Below are 22,849 nucleotides of genomic sequence, written 5' to 3'. Positions count from 1 at the left end.
ACAACAACAACAACAACCACCACCAACCAAAAAAAAAAAGTCCTAAAATCTCTTCAAGAGGTGAGGGCATGGTGACTGCTCTCAGCAGTCCTAGGATTGCTCTGCATTGGTTTTGTCTCCATTGCTATTTGCATTTTCCCATGTAGGTCATACAATGTGCATAATTCATCTAAGTTTGTTGCAGCTAACGAACCTTTAATCAATGAGCATCTCCAAATGTAGGGCATTTAGTTGAAGTAGGTTTGGCTTTCAACTCAATGTTGCATGGGGCTTAAGAGTCACTAAATAACAAATGACCCTCTGTTTTATATACAGTGCAATCTGGAAGGCCGGTCACTGGAATCACTCTACCTTTAGGCCCCTGAGTCATAACTAAAACTCTCACACATGGGAATAATCATGATGCACAAGCTCTTGCTTTTCTACTTGGCTCTTCTCTGATTGCAAGCAGTGCCACAGAGTGAGAAGAGCCCAGGGTTCAGAGACATTAGGAACCCAAATCCCAACTCCAACACTTCCTTTGGTATTGTGCCTATCCAGAGGTCTTCCAAAGGAAATGGACAGATAATTTAGGGGAAAATTAATCTATTCTTGGACATTTCTGAAGCTTTTCTATTCACAAGGAATTTAAAAGTAATTTGAATAGCTTATTGATTGATTTTTTTTCAGTGATTTATTTATTTATTTTTTGAGACAGGGGTTTGCTCTGTCACCCAGGCTGGAGTGCAGTGGCACAAACACAGTTCACTGCAGCCTCAACCTCCTGGGCTCAAGTGATCCTCCCACCTCGGCCTCTCAAATGTCTGGGACCACAGGTGTGCATCACCACGCATAGGTAATTTTTTTTTTTTTTTTTGTAGAGGCAGGTCTCACCATGTTGCCCAGTCTGATCTTGAACTCCTGGGCTCAAGGGATCCTCCTGCCTTGGTCTCCCAAAGTGCTAGGATTACAGGTGTGAGCCACCATGCCTGGCCAATGTGAATGATTTATTAACAAATATTTATTAAATATCTACTCTGAGCCAGGCTTGTGATGCCTACAGGCTAAAAGGGGAGCTACATTTATAAACAGATTGACCATAACATGCTGTGCGAAGCACAACAGTAAAATTGAGTGGAGGGCATAGCAGCAGCATAGCGGGATAGTGATAAACTTTACTTGGGGCAGAGATGCTCAGAGAAGGCCTCTAACATTTTACTCAGTAACGCAGGCTTAGCCGATCTTTTAAGGATCCATGAGACCTATGTAAGGTACATGGAATTGGAGAATATTTGGACCAAAACGCATCTTTAGAAACCACAATAGTCTATCTTTCTACATTTAGTTAAGACCACATTTATAGGCCGGGCACAGTGGCTCACACCTGTAATCCCAGCACTTTTGGAAGACTGAGATGGGTGAATCACAGGAGGCCAGGAGTTCGGGACCAGCTTGGCCAACATGGTGAAAACCCCATCCCTACAAAAAACACAAAAATCAGCTGCTCGTGATGGTACACACCTGTAGTCCCAGCTATTCAGGAGGCTGAGGCAAGAGAAGTGCTTGAATCCTGGAGGCGGAGGTTGCAGTGAGCTGAGATCACGCTACCACACTCCAGCCTGGGCAGCAGAGTAAGACTCCGCTTCAAAACAAACACACAAACAACCCCACCCACATTTATAGACCATTTCTGCAAACAGGGCAGGTTATATAATTTGTGGAATGCTTTGTTCAAAAAGCAGGGAATAAAATGGTATAAAAAGCACTAAAATATAAAGGATTTTCCCTTTCTTCTGTGATCTCTCTTTTGACTTGTGACAGTTTTTATTTGCAATTTAATGTTGTTCTAAGTAAAATTCTTTTTTAATTATTAGCGTGAATCTTACTGTTCATTTTTACATTTTTCAATGCCAGTTTTAAGTGCAAACATAAAAGCATTAACTTGTATGTGGAATCTGAAATGACACAATTTTTATTTTGTAGCTTGTATACACATATGTATTTTGTTCTTACCAGAACAATGGAAATGATGCACAAACAAACTCAATCTTTTTATTTCACTTCTTGATATGAGTACCTTCTACCAACACTCTATCTTTGGCTTACTGATGAGAAAGGAAGATCAAAAAGTAAAAGGAACTGTGGGTTGCCCTATCTTGCCTTTCCTTCTGTCCTTTTCAATGTAAACGGCTGGCTAATCCAGGGAAGTAGTATGAGTTTGAAGGGGTATAAAAGGTTCTTTGGTCTTCATGTTTCTTAGAATGCCACTGCCTTCTTTCTGCATTCTAAACAAGTTCTGGTTCAAGTAGAAAGCCCAGCCTCTTGGGGCCTGTCAGCACCTCCACTTAGGCTACGATGTAACACTTAGCATCCACTTGTTGTGAGTCTCACTGCAGGTTCACCAGCATTCTGTGTTCATCTGGTATTGGGAACACCATATGCAAATGGGGCATCAAGAAACAGTGAAGTCCAGATGCAGTGGCTCACGCCTATAATCTCAGCACTTTGGAAGGCTGAGGCAGGTGGATCACCTGAGGTCAGGAGTTCAAGACCAGCCTGGCCAACATGGTGAGACTCCGACTCTACTAAAAATTAGCCAGGCGTGGTGGCAGGAGCCTGTAATCCCAGCTACTCAGGAGGCTGAGACAGGAGAATCACTTGAACCCAGGAGGCAGAGGTTGCAGTGAGCCACACCATTGTACTCCAACCTGGGCGACAGAGCGAGATTCTATCTCAAAAAAAAAAAAAAAAAGAAGAAGAAGAAGAAGAAAGAAAGAGTGAACACATGTGTTGTGCATTTCTCCTCTGCTCATGTGTATGCCCCACTGTCAGATCAGACTTCACTTTACACAACACAAGTTCAAAGACAAAGTAATTAAAACTTTCATGATAGACATTCAACTAAGCACAGGGCCCATGAAGTCAGTTCTGTATACAAGTAAAGGCTAAACCTGTATTGAGGCTCAAAAAATATATGTTGAATTATTGCCTTCTATGACTTTATAATATACCACTGTTGCTTCTAGATAAAATTCCCGTATGTAACAGATTTATATGTTTATGAACTCGGTTCATGTTCCTCAAAAATACTACCATGTTACTACCATCATTTTTACACTGGAATATTTTGTTCAGCTACAGAAAAGAGCAATTTAGGCTGGGCACGTGGCTCACGTCTGTAATTGGGAGGTTGAGGCGGGCAGATCTCTTGAGGCCAGGAGTTTGAGACCAGCCTGGGCAACATGGTGAAACCCCATCTCTACTAAAAATACAAAAATTTGACAGGCATGGTGGTGCACACCTGTAATCCCAGCCAGTTGGGAAGCTGAGGCAGGAGAATTGCTTGAACCCGGGATGCAGAGGTTGCAGTGAGTCGAGATTGTGCCAATGCACTCCAGCCTGGGCAATAGAGAGAGTCTCTGTCTCAAAAAACAAAAGAAAAGAGCATCTTCATCAGCTAGGTATTCTCCCCTTCAAGGGTTTACAATCTAATATAGGCCACACTGATAGGGATAAATGTATAAAGTACACAAGACAATAGTATAATACTGAATAAAATTCCTCATTAACATTACTTACCTTATATTAAAATTCCTCTGGTGAACATTACTTACCTTATATGACCTCAGATGGATGAGTAAGTTTTCAATTGTATAATAAAAGGCGAGATATTAAGATCACATATTTAGAGGTCAAAACACACAACTTGTCACCATTCATATAACTTTGCAGTAGAGAGTACTGTAAGTTTTCTGAGCCTGTACCATGAATTACTTTACCATTTTTTACCTTATTTTTGTTTTTTGTTGTTTTTTAAACAGACTTTATTTTTAGAGCAGTTTTAAGTTCATAGCAAAATTGATTATAAAGTACAGAAAATACTCCCTGCCCACCCCCATTATTCTTTTTTATTAATTATTTTTCACAGCATCCTTAGAAAATAGATGAGCCTCTTAATCCTTATAATGCTTTTAGAGAAACCATGGCACAAAATTTTACTACTTTGAGCAAAGGAATCTTAAAGATCAAGTTGATATTCCCTAAGGTTCAGTCAGTTGGGTTCTACCTGACAGATTCAGTGATATACTTTTGTCATTACCTACTCCATAATTTTAGTGTTTTTTCCCCAAACGAATCCACCTTTTGTACTTAAATACATTTATTTAGAAAAGAAACTTTGTCTATTCCATAACTAAGAAGGCAATTGTAAAAATAATGTGGAAGTATTGCAATTTAAAATGTCTGAGGCCAGGTGCGGTGGCTCATGCCTGTAATCCAAGCACTTTGGGAGGCTGAGGCAGAAAGATCACTGGAGCTCAGGAGTTCGAGACCAGCCTGGCCAACATGGCAAACCCCCTTCTCTACAAAAAGTAAAAAAAAATTAGCCAGGAGTGCTGGCATGTGCCTGTGGTTCCAGCTGCTGGGGGGATGTGGTGGGAGGATCACTTGAGCCTAGGAGGCTGAGGCTGCAGTGAGCCGTGATTACACCACACCACTGCACTCCAGCCTAGGTGACAAAGCGAGGCCCTGTCTTGAAAAATAAAAACAATAAATTAAATAAAATGTTTGCACATGTCTAACACCTCAAATCACTTTGCAGAAGTATGCCTGTCACAGTTTAGGAAGAATTTAGTTCAGCATTCCCAGCAGTTTTTTGGCTACAGTTCAGTTTTTTATTTCTTTTTCTTGTCTGATTGCTCTGGCTAGGACTTCAAGAACTATGTTGAAAAGAACTAGGCCAAGAGCAGTGGCTTGTGCCTGTAATCCCAGCACTTTGGGAGGCTGAGGGAGGTGGTCTGATCACTTGAGGTCAGGAGTTCAAGACCAACCTGACCAACAAGGTGAAACCACATCTCTACTGAAAACAAAAAAATTAGCCAGGCATGGCAGTGCACACCTGTAATCTCAGCTACTTGGGGGTCTGAGGCAGAAGAATTGCTTGAAGCTGGGAGGCAGAGGTTGTAGTGAGCCAAGATCATGCCATTGTACTCCCACCTGGGCAAGAGAGTGAGACTCCATCTCAATTAAAAAGAAAAAAAAAAAAAAGAAAGAAAGAAAGAAAAAAGAAAAGAACTAGGCCAACCACGGTGGCTCATGCCTATAATCCCAGCACTTTGGGAGGCTGAGGAGGGCAGATGGCTTGAGCCCAGAAGTTCGAGACCAGCCTGGGCAACATGGTGAAACCTTGCCTCCACAAAAATTACAAAAATTAGCCAGATGTGGTGGCATGCACCTGTAGTCCCATCTACTCAGGAGGCTGTGGTGGGAAAACTGCTTGAGCCTGTGAGGCAGAGGTTACAGTAAGCCATGATTGTGACACTGTACTCCAGCCTGAGTGACAGATCGATACCCTGTCTCAAAAAAAAGAAAAAGAAAAAGAAAGAAAAGAAGTGATAAGAACAGGCATCCTTGTTTTGTTCTTGATCTTGGAGGAAAATATTTTAGCTTTCACCATTAAGATAATCTTAGCTGTGGGCTTTTAATACATGGCCTTTATTATGTTCAGATACTTTCCTTCTATTCCTAGTTTGTTAAGAGTTTTGATCATGAAAGAGTGCTTAATTTTGTCAAATGATCTTTGTGCATCTATTGAGATACTCATGGAATTTTTACCCTTTACTCTGTTCATGTGGTATATCACTATATTAGTCCATTTTCACTCATACTTCTAATAAAGACATACCCGAGACTGGGCAATTTACAAAAGAAAGAAGTTTAATGGACTCACAGTTCTACGTGTCTCGGGAGGCCTCACGTTATGGTGGAAGGCAAAAGACACATCTCAAATGCGGCAGACAAGAGAAGAGAATGAGACCCAAGCAAAAGGGGTTTCCCCTTATAAAACCATCAGATCTCAGGAGACTTACTCACTACCGTGAGAACAGTATGGGGGAAACCACCCTCATGATTCAGTTATCTCTCACCGGGTTGTTCTCACAACATGAGGGAATTATGGGAGCTACAATTCAAGATGAGATTTGGGTGGGGACATAGCCAACCATATCAATCACATTAGTTGATTTTTCTACATTAAACCATCCTTTCACCCCAGGGATAAATCCCACTTGGTCATGGCATATGATACCTTGAATGTACTGTTGGAGTTGGTTTGCTATTTTGTTGAAAATTTTTGCATTTCTATTTATCAAGGATATTGGCCTGTATTTTTCCTGTACTGTCTTGTCTGGCTTTAGTATCGGGCTTTGTTTCATGGCCTCATGAAACAAGTTTTAAAGTGTTTCCTCTTATTCAATTTTGTGTAAGAATTTAAGAAGTATTGCCATTAATGCTCCTGTAAATATTGGTATCAGTTAAGCCATCTGTTCTCTCTCTCTCTATCTCTCTCTGTGTATGTGTGTGTGTGTATATATATATATATATATATATTCTTTAAATATTTTGTATCATTTAAGTCATCTGTTCCTGGTTGGGGGGGAGGTTTATGATTATTGATTCAATTTTCATACTAGTTATTTATCTGTTCAGATTTTCTGTGTCTTTTTATGTCTTCTAGTCTTTCTCTGTCTTTCTATATCTTCTAGTTTTAGTAGGTTATATGTTTTCAGAAATTTATCTGTTTCCTCTAGATTATTCAGTTTGTTAGTATATAATTGTTTATAGTAGTCTCTTACGATCCTTTTTATTTCTGAGGTATCGATTGTAATGTCTACTCTTTCATTTCTGATTTACTTGAGTCTCCTCTCCTTTTTTCTTAATTGGTGTAGCTAAGGGTTTGTCAATTTTGTTTATCTTTTCAAAAACCAACTCAGTGGTTTTGTTGATTTTGTTTTTGTTTTTGTTTTTCCAATTTTCAATTCCGGCCAGTCACGGTGGCTCACACCTGTAATCCCAGCACTTTGGGAGGCTGAGGCGGGCAGATCACCTGAGGTCAGGAGTTTACGACCAGCCTGGCCAACATGGTGAAACCCCATCTCTACCAAAAATACAAAAATTAGCCAGGTGTGGTGGTGCATGGCTGTAATCCCAGCTACTTGGGAGGCTGAGGGAGGAGAATCGCTTGAACCTGGGAGCTGGAGGTTGTAGTGAGTGAGATGGCACCATTGCACTCTAGCCTGGGCGACAGAACAAGGCTCCGTCTCAAAAAAAAAAAAAAAATTCAATTATGTTTAATTCTGCCCTAATCATTGCTATTTTCTTCTTTCTGCTAACTTTGGGCTTGGTTTGTTCATTTTCTAACTCCCTGAGGTGGAAAAATAGGTTTTTTATTTGACATCTTTATTTGAGATCTTTCTTCTTTCATTAAATGTTGGCATTTATCACAATAAACTTTGCTCTTAGTATTGCTTTCACTGTATCCCATAAGTTTTGGTATGTTGTGTTTTCATTTTCACTTATCTTAAGGTATTTTCTAATTTCCTTTTGGATTTCGTCTTTGACCCAGTGGTAATTTAAGAGTATATGGTTTAATGTCCACATATTAGTAAATTTTTCAGTTTTCCTCCTGTTATTGATTTCTAGTTTCATACCATTGTGGTCACAAAAGGTATTTGATATCTCAGTCTTCCTAAGTTTGTGAAGACATTTTTTTGTGACCTAATGTGATCTTTCCTGGAGGAAATTCCATGTGCACTTGAGAAGAATGTATATTCTGTTGCTGTTGGATGGAATGTTCTATATATGCCTGTTCGGCCCCTTTGGTCTATAATAATGTTCAACTTCTCTGTTTTCTTAATGATCTTCTATCTGGATGTCCTATCCATTACTGCAAATAAAGTATTAAGGTCTCCTACTATTATTATATTGTTGTCTATTTCTCCTTTCAGTTCTGTCAATATTTGCTTTACATATTTAGGTACTCTGATGTTGGGTGTACATGTATTTATATTATTTATATCTTGCTGGTGGACTATCATTTTATCATTATATAATGTCCTTCTTTGTTTCTTGTGACAGAATTTGATTTAGCCTATTTTGTCTAAGTATAGTTACCTACTCTCTATTTGTTACAATTTACTTGGAATATCTTTTTCTGTCCCTTCACTCGCTGCTTATATGTATCCTTAAATCCAAAGTGAGTTCCTTGTAGATAGCATAGAGTTGGGTATTTTTTTTTTAATCCATTCAGCCACTTTATGTCTTTTGATTGGGAAGTTATTCCATTGACATTTAAAGTAGTCATTGACAGGGAAAGATTTACTATTGTCATTTTGTTAATTGTTTCCTGTTAGTCTTGTAGGCTTTTTTTTGTCTGTCTTTTCCTCTCTTGCTGTCATCCTTTAGTGTTTTGTTGAATTTTTGTATCGATATGCTTTGATTCCTTTCTCCTTTTGTGTTACTTTTATAGATATGTTTTTGGGGGTTAACTTGGGATTTACATAAAATATCTTGTAGTTATAACAGTCTAATTTAAGCTGATAACAACTTAAGTTGAATTGCACACAAAAACTTTTAACTTCTCCTCCCCGCTGCCCTCAGTACCTTGTGTTACTGTTGTCTGCATTTCCTTTAGAATTTTATTTTATTTTTAAAGACATGCTCTCACTCTGTTGCCCAGGCTGGAGTGCAATGGCATGATCATTGCTTACTGCAGCCTCTAACTTCTGGGCTCAGTGATCCTCTTGCCTCAGTCTGCTGAGTAGCAAGGACTACAGGCATGAGCCACCATGCCTTGCTAATTTTAAAAAATTTTTATTTATTTGAGGGGCTGGGTCTTGCTATGTTGTCCAGGCTCGTCTCATTCCCCTAGGCTCAAACAATCCTCCTGCCTCAGCCTCCCAAAGTGCTGAGGTTATAGATGTGACCCACAATGTCCAGCCTCCTTTAGAATTTTGGAACTGACTTGTCAACGTCTGTAAAAACTGCTGCTGAGATTTTGATTGAGATTGCTTTGAATCTATAGGTCTAATTCGGGAGAATTAATGTCTTTTCAATATTGACTTTTGATACATGAGTGTCGTATATCTTTCTATTTTTTTCTTTATCTTACAACATTCTGTAATTTGCAGATTTATTCTTATGCATTGTATATTTTTGATGCTATTGTAAGTTATATCATTTTCGTTTATTTCCATTTCCGATTTTCTTTTCTTTTTTTTTCTTTCTTTTTTTTTTTTTTTTGAGATGGAGTCTTGCTCTGTTGCCCAGGCTGGAGTGCAGTGGCATGATCTCGGCTCACTGCAAGATCCGCCTCCCTGGTTCATGCCATTCTCCTGCCTCAGCCTGCCAAGTAGCTGGGACTACAGTTGCCCGACACCATGCCTGGCTAACTTTTTTGTATTTTAGTAGAGACAGGGTTTCACCGTGTTAGCTAGTATGGTCTCAATCTCCTGACCTCGTGATCCGCCTGCCTTGGCCTCTCAAAGTGCTAGGATTACAGGCGTGAGCCACTATGCTCAGCCCCCATTTCCGATTTTCAATGCTAGTGTATAGAAGTATAATTGTTATGTACTAATCTCACATCCTGCAATCTTTATTGCTTATTTTATGCATATTAAGATGATCACATTATTTTTCTTTTGTCTGTTGCTATGGTCAATAACATTGATTGAATTTGAATGTTAAATATAGCCTGCATTCATAATAATAGATAATAATTATGATTTCTCTATCGTCGATGTCTGAAGTGCGTTTTTTCAGAGCATTAGCTCTGTGACATGTTAATGGATATTATGCAAAAAGAGCAAATAAAATTAATTTGGCAAATAGTAGGTTAATTAAGTTTCTTTACTTCAGGACTTCTCAGAGGCTTGAATATCCTGGAGTGAATTGCAAACATAAATTTCCACATACTTATTTGACTATGCAGTTATCTTTTCTTAGATAATTCCTCAAGGCTAGAGTTTCCATGGAACACATTCTCAGAAACTCAATGTTATATTAGGTAGATAACATATGTCTAATCTTCTGGTTAAACTGTGAACTTGTCAGTGGCAGCCATCATATTGAAATAATAACATCTAGTACCTGCCTGGCATTCTTTTATTTCTTCATTCTTTTTTATTTCAATAAATATTATTTGACCCCTTTGTATACTGGATTTCATATGTGGGGAGAGAGAGATGAAAGGTAGTTTTTCCTGCTCTTAAGGAGCTTAAATTCAAAAAGAGTCTTCAGTAAACATTAGTCGAAGCAATGTGCAAATGAAAGAACATTTAGCCATTTCACTATCAACATAATTGTAAGCTATATAGCACTCTATGGGGAAAATAAAAAGAGATTAATAATTCTTAAATGAAATCCAATTGGCTATGAGTTTCTCCGAAGCAAAGACCATCTTCCCCAATGTATCCCCTACACTAGCAGAGTTTGACACTTAGACTTAGTAAGTGGCCAGTAAATACATATGGAATCTAACCGAATTAATGACACAGGAGTCCTTATTCTCCCCACCAAGTTCCTGAGAAATTTCAGCCAAATAATTGACGTAAAAGGTCAGTATTTTCTGTACAAAACATTTATTCAGCATTAAGTTGTGCTGTTGGGAGGACTGAGCACCCTTGGGAAAGATAATTACTAATATCTTGGACTGTGCTTTTTATCCAATATGGTAGTCAATACCTACGTGTGACTATTTAAATTTTAAATCAAAATTAATTAAATTTAAATAAAATCAAGTTATTCAGTCACCACAGCTACATTTCAACTGCTTAGTAGTCACATGTGGCTAATGGCTATTGTGTAGATAGCTCGGAATTAACATTGCTTTTTCTTTATTTTTGAGACGGAGTCTCGCTCTGTCACCCAGGCTGGAGTGCAATGGCGCTATCTCAGCTCACTGCAACCTCCACCTCCCGGGTTCAAGTGATTCTCCCGCCTCAGCCTCCTGAGTAGCTGGGATTACAGGTGCATACCAGTATGCTCAGCTAATTATTATATTTTTAGTAGAGATGGGGTTTCACCATGTTGGTCAGGCTGGTCTCGAACTCCTGACCTTGTGATCTGCCCGCCTTGGCCTCCCAAAGTGCTGGGATTACAGGCGTGAACTACCATGCCCGGCCCAGAATGAACACTTCTATCAGTTCAAAATGTTATTTTGGGCAGCATTTGTCCAGAGCATAGGAAATAAAACTCACAACCTTTCAGTAATTAAAAAATAATTCAAGGTTGTTTTATAAACCTAATACCCACACTGCTTTTCAGAGGTATTTTAGAAAGTCAGTTTCCGGCTTCATATAAAGCCCAGGTGCTAAAGCTAGTTTCAGAAAACAATAAAAAGCCCAAGTACTATGTTTCTAGAACATTGAACCAAGTTGATTGTGAGACTACTTTAAATTATTCCATAATCTGACAACTAAGTGTCATTAAAGGCACCCATCCACATCTTTGCTGCTAATGTCTAAAATTTGAAACCCCATCAATTTATTTAAGAAACGTTTTCCAAATTCCGTGAGTTCCTTAATGCGCCTGACACATAGAAGATACTTAAATACATGTTGGTTGAATGAAGAGCTTCTTTGGGAAACAATCTTAACTCTTACATCCAGATATCCCTTGAATTAAACACAAGGATGTTTGACATGTGACGACTTTTTGATTGCCTTTGGAAATTCTTTCCTGCTCAACTAGTTTTGAGACCAGGGCATTATTGAATTTGGCAAAGCTACAACTGCAAGCAGAGTCAGACTCCTCATCTATCTGACGCAATGTGGGAGGTCTTGGCTGCATGCTGTTCCTGTCATGATAAAAGTCAAAATCAAATATTTATCTGAATACCTTTATGTTCAAAGCATCAGTTTAGGAGGTGAGGATACAGGCAATTATGACATACAGTCTTATCCCAGAAAAGATGAAGTTTAATTGAGACAAAACAGAGGGAAAGAAAAAGGTTTAATAGTTTAGAGTTTTCTCACAGCAAATGCACCCGTACCTTCCCGAACAGCCAGTCTATTGTCTCTCTTTGCTCTGTCTCCCCTGCGTTTGTTTCCAAATGGTTTTCAAGTTCTATCAAGTCTTTCTCTTTTGTTTTTGTTTTTGTTGTTTTGTTTTGTTAGGTTTGGTTTGGTTTGGTTTGGTTTGGTTTGGTTTGGTTTGGTTTTCTGAGACAGAGCCTTATTCTGTCGCCAAGGCTGGAGTGCATGGCGTGATCTCGGTTCACTGCAGCCTCCGCTTCCTGTGTTCAAGCAATTCTCCTGCCTCAGCCTCCTGAGATTAAGGATGGGATAACAGGTGCGCGCCTCCATGCCCAGCTAATTTTTTTATTTTTAGCAGAGATGGGGTTTCACCATGTTGGCCAGGCTGGTCTCAAACTCCTGACCTTAAGAGGTCCGCCTGCCTCGGCCTCCCAAAGTGCTGGGATTACAGGCGTGAGCCACCGCACCCGGCCGAGTCTCTTTCTATGGTGACATCTGCACTCAACCTGTCCTTTCCATGTGTGATGCTTACAACCTGGTTCAAGTCCTCAGATCTTCCTTTTACTTCATTTGAGACAGACTCCTGATTGCTCAGCTTGTAGTTCCTGTTCCTTTAATCTTACATTCCTCTCCCACTTGTTTGATCTTGCAAAGGTGTACCTGCTCAAAAATCTTCAATGGCTCCCTATTTCTTTCTTTTGTTTTTTTTTTGAAACAGAGTCTTGCCCTGTCTCCCAGACTGGAGAGCAATGGCATGATCTTGGCTCACTGCAACATCTGCCTCCGGGGTTCAAACGATCCTCCTGCCTCAGCCTCCTAAGTTGCTGGGATTACAGGCACATGCCACCACGCCCAGCTAATTTGTGTATTTTTAGTAGAGACGGGGTTTCACCATGTTGGCCAGGCTAGTCTTGAACTCCTGACATCGTGATCTGCCTGCCTCACCCTCCCAAAGTGCTGAGATTACAGGTATGAGCCACCATGCCCGGCTGGCTCCCTATTTTTTATTAAATAGAATGCATATTCCTCAGTCACATTTTCAAGGCCTTATACAATTTATAACCTATTTTTCCAGTCTTTTTTCACATTATTGTCCATATTTTACCTGATACCCCAGCCAAACTAGAAAATTTGCTGTTCTTTGGGCCAGTACTGTGTCTTTGTGCTTGCTATTCAAAGCATGTGCTTCAGGAATGCTCTCTCTTGCCCTCATCCAACTCACCCTTGTCCTTCCCAGGCAAACTAAATCTATTTTTCATGATGTCTTTGGTTCTGATATAGTCTCTTTATCACCAACTTGTCACTTGTGATCTTTTTGTGGCAACAAGATTGGGCCTTTAAGGCCAAGACTTGGCCTTGTGCTCATCTTTTTTTCCTCCAATTTTGCTTTATAGAAGGCTATAATTTTGTTCACGAGGATTCAACAATTTTTGATGTAATTATTTCTATATACATACTACATGCATACATGTACACTACATGTATACTATGTGCACACTATAGGTACACAACATACAAAAACATGCACATCACATGCATACAACATATAGTACATACATGCAATATGCATGCCACACTAAACATACATACTCCATACATACAACATGCATAAGACATGTATGCAACACACATAAAACATGCATAAGGTTGCATAAAACATGCTTTCTATATACACACAACATACACCCGACATGCATGTGACAGAGGGAACATGCACATATGTACAGCATATGCATACAACATGCATGAAACATGCAAAATACATGAATGCAACTTGCATACAATATGTATGCTACATGCATAGAACACACATACTACATGCATACTACTCTTACATACAAGCACACTACCTGAATACTACATGTATACGTGTATACTGCATGCACACTACATGTATACCATGTGCACACTACATGCATACAACATGTATACAAAATGCACACATGTTCAGTGCATGTGCACATGCATACAACATATGCACTGCATGCAACATGCACACTACATTCATGCAACATGCATATAACGTGTATGCTACATGTATAACACATGCATGCCACACATGAAACATACGAAAAGTATACTACATGCATGCGATGCGCATACTACATGCATGCTACATGTATACTACAAGCTAACTACATGCATATAACATACACACTACATAGCACATGGCTAAAATATGTATATTACATATATACAAGTACACTACATGTGTACTATATACAAAATGAATACGGCATGCATACATGCATAGTACACGCATACAACATACACACTACAGGCATACTACATGCACACTACATGCATGTAACATGCATACTTCATGCACACTGCAAGTATACTATGTGCATACAAAATGCATACTGCATGCCACATGCATGCTACATGTATAATACATGCAAACAACATGCATACTACACACATACCACATACATGCAACATGAATACTGCATACCATTGCATGTATACTACCACGCCATGTACAGAATATGTATAATGTAGGCATAATACATGCATCATGCTTGTTTGCATACAACATGCATACTACATGCATACTACATGTACATGCAGCCTACATGAATACTAATATTTGCAACATGCATTCATGTATACTACATGTACACAAAATGCATATTATGTGTAACATGCCTGCTACATTGATGCAACATACATACATGTATACTACATGCACACTACATGTATAGAACATGCACCCTACAAGTATAGAGAAGCCCCTGGGCTGCGTCAGAGATGCAGGCGGGCAGAACATAGGGAGAGAAGACGGGGTGGTTGGGAAGCGTGGTGAGGTAAAAGGGAAAGCCCGGGAAAGTGAGAAGCCAAGAGCTCACCGCCCTTGGTATTTTCAGGCGGTCTCCCATCAAGGCCCTGGCCAGGCCCAACTCCGCTTAGCTTCCGAATTCACGGTGGTATCGCCATAGACGCCCGCAGGGGGCGCCAGTCCGCCCCAAGGGCCCACAGAGCTGCTGCCTCAGTCCCCTACAAGGAGATCCCAAGCTACAGGTGGGTGGAAAAGGGGTAGAGAACTGCCAGAGGCAGTTGAGAAGCCCATTGACTGAAGGGGAAATGAGGGAGGGAGCCGAAGGCCAAAAACGCACCGCTTTCACTGCTTGAAGTATTCCCAGGTGGTCTCTCATCCAAGTCCTTGCCGGGCAGACCTTGCTTAGCTTCCAGAGTGAGGAGGGTATGGCAGTAGAAGTCAGCAAGGAGTGCCTGGCTGCCCTAAGGGCTCAGGGAGCTGTTGTGATGGGTTTCCGGCAGTCCCAACAAAAAGGTCCTAGATTGTGGTGGGGGCACAGGTGGGCAGAAAAGGAGGAGAAAGGATTAACTCTGTGAGATGAATCCACACATCATAAAGCATTTTCACAAACAGCTTGTTTCTAGTTTTTATCATGGGATATTCAGTTTTTCCCTGTCGGCCTCAATGGGCTCCGAAATGTTCCTTGTTCCTTCGTGGATTCTCCGAAAAGAGTGTTTCCAACCTGCTGAATCAAAAGAAATGTTTAACTCTGTGAGATGAATCCACACATCACAAAGCGTTTTCAAAGATAGCTTCTTTCTAGTTTTTATCGTGGGATATTCGGTTTTTCACTAGGCCCCAATAAGCTCCGAAATGTCCCTTTGTAGTTTCTAAAAAAAGAGTGTTTCCAACCCGCTAGATCAAAAGAAATGTTTAACTCTGTGAGATGAATCCACACATCACAAAGCGTTCTCAGAGATAGCTTGTTTCTAGTTTTCATCACAGGATTTTCGGTTTTTCCCTATCAGCCTCAGTGGGCTCCGAAACGTCCCTTCGTAGACTCTACAAAAAGAGTGTTTCCAACCTGCTGAATCAAAAAAAAGGTTTAACTCTGAGATGAATCCACTTATTGCAAAACTTTTTCACAGATAGCTTCTTTCTAGTTTTTATCGTGGGATATTTGGTTTTTCACAATAGGCCTCAACGGGCTCCGAAATGTCCCTTCGCAGATTCTACAAAAAGAGTGTTTCCAAACTGCTGAATCATAAGAAAGGTTTAACTCTGTGAGATGAATCCACACATCACAAAGCGGTTTCACAGATAGCTTCTTTCTAGTTTTCATGGCGAGCTATTTGGTTTTTCACAATAGGTTTCAATGGGCTCTGAAATGTCCCTTTGCAGATTCTACAAAAAGAGTGTTTCCAACCTGCTGAATCAAAAGAAAGGTTTGACTGTGAGGTGAATCCACACATCTCAAAGCAGTTTCACAGATAGCTTCTTTCTAGTTTTTATGGTAGGCTATTCGGTTTTTCACAATAGGCCTCAATGGGCTCTGAAATGTTCCTTTGCAGATTCTACAAAAAGAGTGTTTCCAACCTGCTGAATCAAAAGAAAGGTTTAACTCTATAAGATGAACCCACACATTGCAAACCAGTTTCACAGATTTAATATGCAAGAATTTAGGTAACTGAACATTTTGTTTATTAAAGAGAATAACTTTAAATAAAAAATCTAAGGTACACAGTTATTTAGAAATTTGATTAAGCTTTATCAAACCCTAGTATCTTGGTTTGATTAAAGTATACCACATTTTTTTCTTATGGCATTCAGTAAATAGTTACCAGAAATTTTGATCTCTATAGTAACTAATTTGCAAAATAACCATCAAAAAAATCATTTAAAAAATTTTACAATTCGAGTTTCATATTCATGACTGCAACCATAAATTCAATTCCACAAAGCTATTATGCTAAGTATATATTGTCTTTCTTTTTTATTTGAGATGGAATTTCACTCTTGTTGCGCAGGCTGAAGTGCAGTGGTGCTATCTCGGCTCACTGCAACCCCCACCTCCCAGGTTCAAATGATTCTCCTGCCTTAGCCTCCCAAGTAGCTGGGATTACAGGTGTTTGCCACCATGCCTGGCTAATTTTTGTATTTTTAGTAGAGATGGGATTTCACCATGTTGGCCAGGCTGGTCTTGAACTCCTGACCTCAGGTGATCCACCCACCTCAGCCTCCCAAAGTGCTGGGATTACAGGCGTGAGCCACTGTGCCCAGTTTATTTTTTAATAGTTTATTTCTTTTAACCTTTACTTAAGGTTCAGAGGTCCACGTGCAAAGTTTGTTATACAGATAAACTCGTGTCATGAGGATTTGATATACAGATTATTTTATCACCCAGTAATAAGCATAGTACCCAATAAGTATTCTTCCTGATTCTTTCCCTCCTCCCACCCTCTCCCCTGAAGTAGCCCCCAGTATCTGTTGTTTCCTTCTTTATGTTCATAAGTTCTTATCATTTAGCTCCCACTTATAAGTGAGAACATGCAGTAATTGGTTTTCTGTTCCCATGTTAGTTTGCTAAGGATAATGGCCTTCACCTCCATCTATGTTGCTGAAAAGAACATGTTCTCATTCTTTTTCATGGCTGCATAGTATTCCGCAGTATATATGTACCACTTTTTTTTTTTAATCCAGTCTATTGTTGACAGCCATTTCAGTTGAATCAATGTCTTTGCTATTGTAAATAGTGCTGCAATGAGCATACATGTGCACCTGTCTTCATGGCAGAATGATTTATATTCCTTTGGGTATATACCCAACAACGGCATTGCTGGGTTGAATGTTAGTCTTGTTTTTAGTTCTTTGAGGTATTGCCACACTGCTTTCCACAATGGTTGAACTAATTTGCATTACTACTAGCAGTGTATAAGCATTCTCTTTTACCTCCAACCTTGCCAGCATCGGTTATAGTTTGACGTTTTAATAAAAGCAATTTTGACTGGAGTGAGATGGTATCTCATTGTAGTTTTGATTTACATTTCTCTGATTAGTGATGTCGAGCATTTTTTTATATGCTTGTTGGTCGCATATATGTCTTCTTTTGAAAAGTGTCATGCCTTTTGCCCACTTTTTAATGGGGCTGTTTTTTTCTTACAAATTTGTTTGTGTTCCTTACAGATGCTGGATATCTGACCTTTGTCAGGTGCATAGTTTGCAAATATTTTCTCCTATTCTGTAGGTTGTCTGTTTTTTATCAAGACAGTTTGTTATTTATTGTTTTCCAAATACATAAGCAAATATAAACACAAGGGATAGTTACGCTATATATAAACATATAAATGGAAACATTTTGCCTTTGTGTAGCTTCTATCAACCACATTCCAGGTTTAGAGGTCTTTAGAAGACCAATGTAATTGCCTGTTTCTTTGGATTTCCATAAACCTCAGACATTTTTGCCATTCAGGTTCCAAACCAGTTTCTTATTTTTTTGAACTTCCCAACTCAGACCAGTTCCTAAAGTCTGAAGTGTTACGTGAAACCTTGCAGGAAGGGCATGCTGAAAAATTATAAAGTGTGTTCTGCCATATGTTGCTTCCCACTAAACTGCAGTGAGAATTGATGGGAGATACCTCTAGGAGGAATTCTCTGAAGATCCTGGTCAGTGTCCATTTTGAGAGAAGCAGGGCATCTGAAAGGAGGAGCACTGTGCATGTTCAGAAAGCTTGGATATATCTTCTCTGGAGTTGAAAGGCGTGGACAGGTATTTGACTTTTACAGGCGAGTTCTAATGATGTCTGATTGAGTTGAGCTTCTGCGTTGGTCTTGCTGGGAGCTGCAGACCAGAGCTGTTCCTGTTTGGCCATCTTGGCCCCTCCTCTCCTGCTCATCTTTTATTTTTCACTAAAGAGCTAATTCTTTTCTTTTCTTTCCTTTTCTTTTCTTTCCTTTCTTTCAGATGGGGTCTTGTTCTGTTGCCCAGGCTGGAGTAGTGCAGTGGTGCAATCACAGCTCACTGCAGCCTCAACCTCCTGGGCTCAAGTGGATCCTCCCACCTCAGCCTCCCAAGTGGCTAGGACTAAAGGCGCAGGCCACCATGCCTGACTAATTTTTTTATTTTTCATTTTGTAGAGATGGAGTCTCACTGTGTTGCCCAGGCTGTTCTCTAGATTCTAGAAGCAATTCTCCAGCCTTGGCCTCCCAAAGTGCTGGAATTACAGGCATGAGCCACCATGCCTGGTCTCTTTTGATTTTTGTTGGTAAGATTTTTATTGATATATAATGTACACACAGAAAAGTGTACAAATCATAAGTCAATAGCTTGATTTTTAAAAAATAAATTGAACACATCTATATTACAACCATGAAGATCAGTCACACAACCCTCCAGAGGCTTCCTTTAATTTTGCTCTTTGTCATTACTTTAAAATGTCATCATTATTCTGACATAGCACCATAGATTAATTTCGGCTGCTTTTATACATCATATAATAGAATTTGTGTACTCTTTTATATCACTAACTAGACTGGAAATTATTTAAGACGGAGTCTGTGTCATATTTGTTGTTATATCTCAAAGTTTTGACTACAGTCTTGTTTAGGGTGAGAATTAGATATTTATTGAGTCCAATTGCCTACGATGTGGCATAGCAAGTTATTAGAAGGGAAGAATCAGTCTGGGTGTGGTGGTTCATGACTGTAATCCCAGCATTTTTGGAGGCCCAGGCCAGGGGATTGCTTGAGCCCAGGAGTTCAAGACCAGCCTGGGCAACATGGCGAAACCCGTATCTACAAAAAAATACAACAATTAGCCAGGTGTGGTGCCGCAGGCCAGTAGTCCTAGCTGCTTAGGAGGCTGAGGCAGTAGGATTGCTTGAGCCTAGGAGGTAGAGGATGCAGTGAACTGAGATCATGCCACTGCTTTCCAGCCTGGGTGACAGAGAGGGACCCTGTCTCAAAAAAAAGAAAAAAAAAAATGGAAGAATTAATATGGAGTAACAGCCAAATGAAGCATCAGGTAGCAGTGAGGATGAAGCTAAACCACGAGTAGGGAAGGCCTCTTAGGTAAGAAAAATGGCACTGTTGATAATAGTGAACAATGGACAGAAATGAATTGGCTCTTATTTCTTTCAAAAGTGCTGTTTGTTGAGCTCCTTCCATGTGCCAGTGCTTACCTAAGTGATTTCACTTGATCCCAATATAGCAACACTGAAAGTAGGGAATATTATTTCTCTCATTTTGAAGAAACTAAGGTTTAGAGAGGTTAAATAACTGGCTGCGGCTGGGCGCGGTGGCCCACGCCTGTAATTCCAGCTCTGACGTAGGTGGATCGCTTGAGCCCATGAGTTCAAGACCAGCCTGGACAACATAGGGAGAACTCGTTTACACACACACACACACACACACACACACACAAAATTAGCAGAGTGTGGTGGCTCTCCCATGTAGTGTCAGCTACTAGGGAAGTTGAGGTAGGAGGATCACTTGAACCCAGGAGGTCGAGACTGCAGTGAGCTGTGACGATGCCACTGCACTTCAGCCTGGATGACAGAGTTAGACTGTCTCAAAGCAAAAAAAAAAAAACAAAAAAAAGAAAGAGAGAGAGGAAGGAAGGAAGGAAGGAAGGAAGGAAGGAAGGAAGGAAGGAAGGAAGGAAGGAAAGAAGGAAGGAAAGAAGGAAGGAAGGAAGGAAGGAAGGAAGGAAGGAAGGAAGGAAGGAAGGAAGGAAGGAAGGAAGGAAGGAAGGAAAGAAGGAAGAAAACCGGCCTTCTCAATGTTCTTGGGAATAAATGCAGAATTACTGACTGCTTGAGGCTAGTAGTCTACTCTCTTGTATGTATGCACATTTCTGCTTCTACCAATTAAATTCAAATTCTCAATAAGTCATTGTGTTTATTCTTTTTGTTGTTGTTATTATTATGAACAAATTAAAGGAATAAAGAATGGCTACTCCATAGGCAGAGCAGCCAATTGTGTTTATTCTTAAAACTGTTTATGCCCATTGTACTTGTTATTATAATTAATTCATTTAATTAAAGAGATGAAAATGCATGCAAACTTATAAAAAATAACTTCAACTGCTTTAGAAAAACTCAGAAAAGGGCCAGGCATGGTGGTTCATGCCTGTAATCTCAGCACTTTGGGAGGCCAAGGCAGGTGGATCACCTGAGGTCAGGAGTTCGAGACCAGCCTGGCCAACATCTTGAAACCCCGTCTCTACTAAAAATACAAAAATTAGCCGGGCGTGGTGGTGTGCGCCTGTAATCCCAGCTACTTGGGAGGCTGAGGCACAAGAATCACTTGAACCTGGGAAATAGAGGTTGCAGTGAGCCGAGATCATGCCACTGCATGCCAGCCTGGGCAGTAGAGCTAAACTCAGTCTTGAAAAACTCAGAAAAGGCAAATCAATGGAAAATAATCGTGTGAATTAGATGAATGGAAAAGATAGTGGAAACAATCATAAAAATCTAGAAAGCTTTTGTGTTCAAGATGTATCCCAAGCGTACTAAAGTTACCGCTGCTCTTTCAAGAAAGGAAATGTGGAAATTTTTGACTGCTAATTATGGGTATGGTTTATGAAAGGCAAAAACAAAACAAAATAAAAAACAAAGCAGAACTCCACTCAGCAGACCTATACTAGAAGAAAAGACCTCAGCTAAACATTAAAATGTTGGCAGATAAATATAAATGTACATGTTGTAAGGTATATATGTATCACTTTCTTGGGATTTTCACTTTACTCAACTCTCCTTGATTAGAAGATCCACAACCAGTCTCAAGCCAACCTCGTTAGACCTGCCATTCACTTACATTAACAGTACAAATTAGACTGCTTGCTCAGCAAGTAACCAGCGCATAATCAGAGCTCAATAAACCTTAACTATGATTACTAGTCATACATGATGTAAACTAGAACTAGTAACTGCTGGGACCAACTTTGACAAAGAAGGGTAAAATGACACTTACTAGGCATCCCAATTAATTCAAACTGGACGCAGATCTCAGATTCTTGCCAAAATATGATGATGTCAACTGGGTATTGGCTTTTCCCTCATCCAGTATTACAGTCTAGGAATGCTTCCCTTGAATAGAGGAATTTTTTTTTTTAACTTTTCAAAAGAAATCTCATAAAGTCTAATGTGGACTGGTTTACATCAGGTCCTGGCAGAGTTAATTTGGGGGTGGCAGGCAGGAACTTCTTGAAATAGGTGACTTCAGTGAGAAACTGCAGCCCAGGCATGTCTTTGTGAGAAATGCTATTCTATGGACAATGGGTTTCATTTCTGCCTCTCCTTACAGTTCATTTTTAATTATTGATGTCACTCTTTCCTTCTGTCTCTGCCCAAACTAATACAACATCTAAACATTAAAGAGACTAAAGAGTCAGTGACTGAATTTTTAAAAAGAATGAACAATTAAAATAAACTCATTATTAAACTTGGTTACCTCCTGAGCTACAACTTACCCCCCCTCCCTTTCCTTGAGGGCAGGGATTTTAGAGACTGTCATATCAGAACACTATTCACCCTCCATCCAAGCCATCTCTAAGGGCCACAGCAATGGAGAGCAGCAGTAGGAAATGTGAATGTTGGTGAGTATGTCCTTGGGCAACTGGTCCCAGTTCATCTATTTCCTTCATGCTACCCATCTGTGCTATATGTGTTTTCTTATAGAATCAGAGCTCAGGTTTACCTTCAAATGCATGGCAAGATTATCAAGATTTCTCTGGGGAATATATGGACTAGTCCAGCATTTGTGTGTGTGTCTGACAGTGAGGAAAATGGTAAGAATTTTATATGCTCATGACATCGATGGATCCTTAAGTTCCTATGTTACTTTTTAAAGCAGAAAGCTGCCCTAGCAAGTGTTTACCAAAATATTAGATCTCTACATCAAATACTTTGATTAAATTTTGCAGACATTCACACCCAAACTTCAAAACAGTTACAGGAGTAATATCACGGACTGGGCTCTGCCCATCATCTTGCCTCCTCCCACACTTAGGCACACATATATATTAACTCAGGACTCCTTGGCAGTACTCAGATAACACAGAAAAGTGAATGAACCCATCAACTAAGTAGGCCAGGTTCCTATGCTTCTAACTATTCTGTTTGCCTTCTTCTGTGAACACTTACTACCTCGCACAACCTAACACCTGACTGTGCAACATGTTCCCAACTTGGAGTATGTGCCTTTGAGAGTCTCTTACATAGCCAGACTAAGCTTTATGAAGACAGGACAATGTCTTATACTTGGCTTATATATTCTTTCATGCCTAACACAAAACTCAACAAGA

This window comes from Macaca nemestrina, chromosome 11 (assembly GCF_043159975.1).
Source record: "Macaca nemestrina isolate mMacNem1 chromosome 11, mMacNem.hap1, whole genome shotgun sequence".
Classification (NCBI taxonomy): Eukaryota; Metazoa; Chordata; class Mammalia; order Primates; family Cercopithecidae; genus Macaca; species Macaca nemestrina.
The sequence above is the reverse complement of the archived record's forward strand: the minus strand, read 5'-3'. Positions refer to the sequence as shown.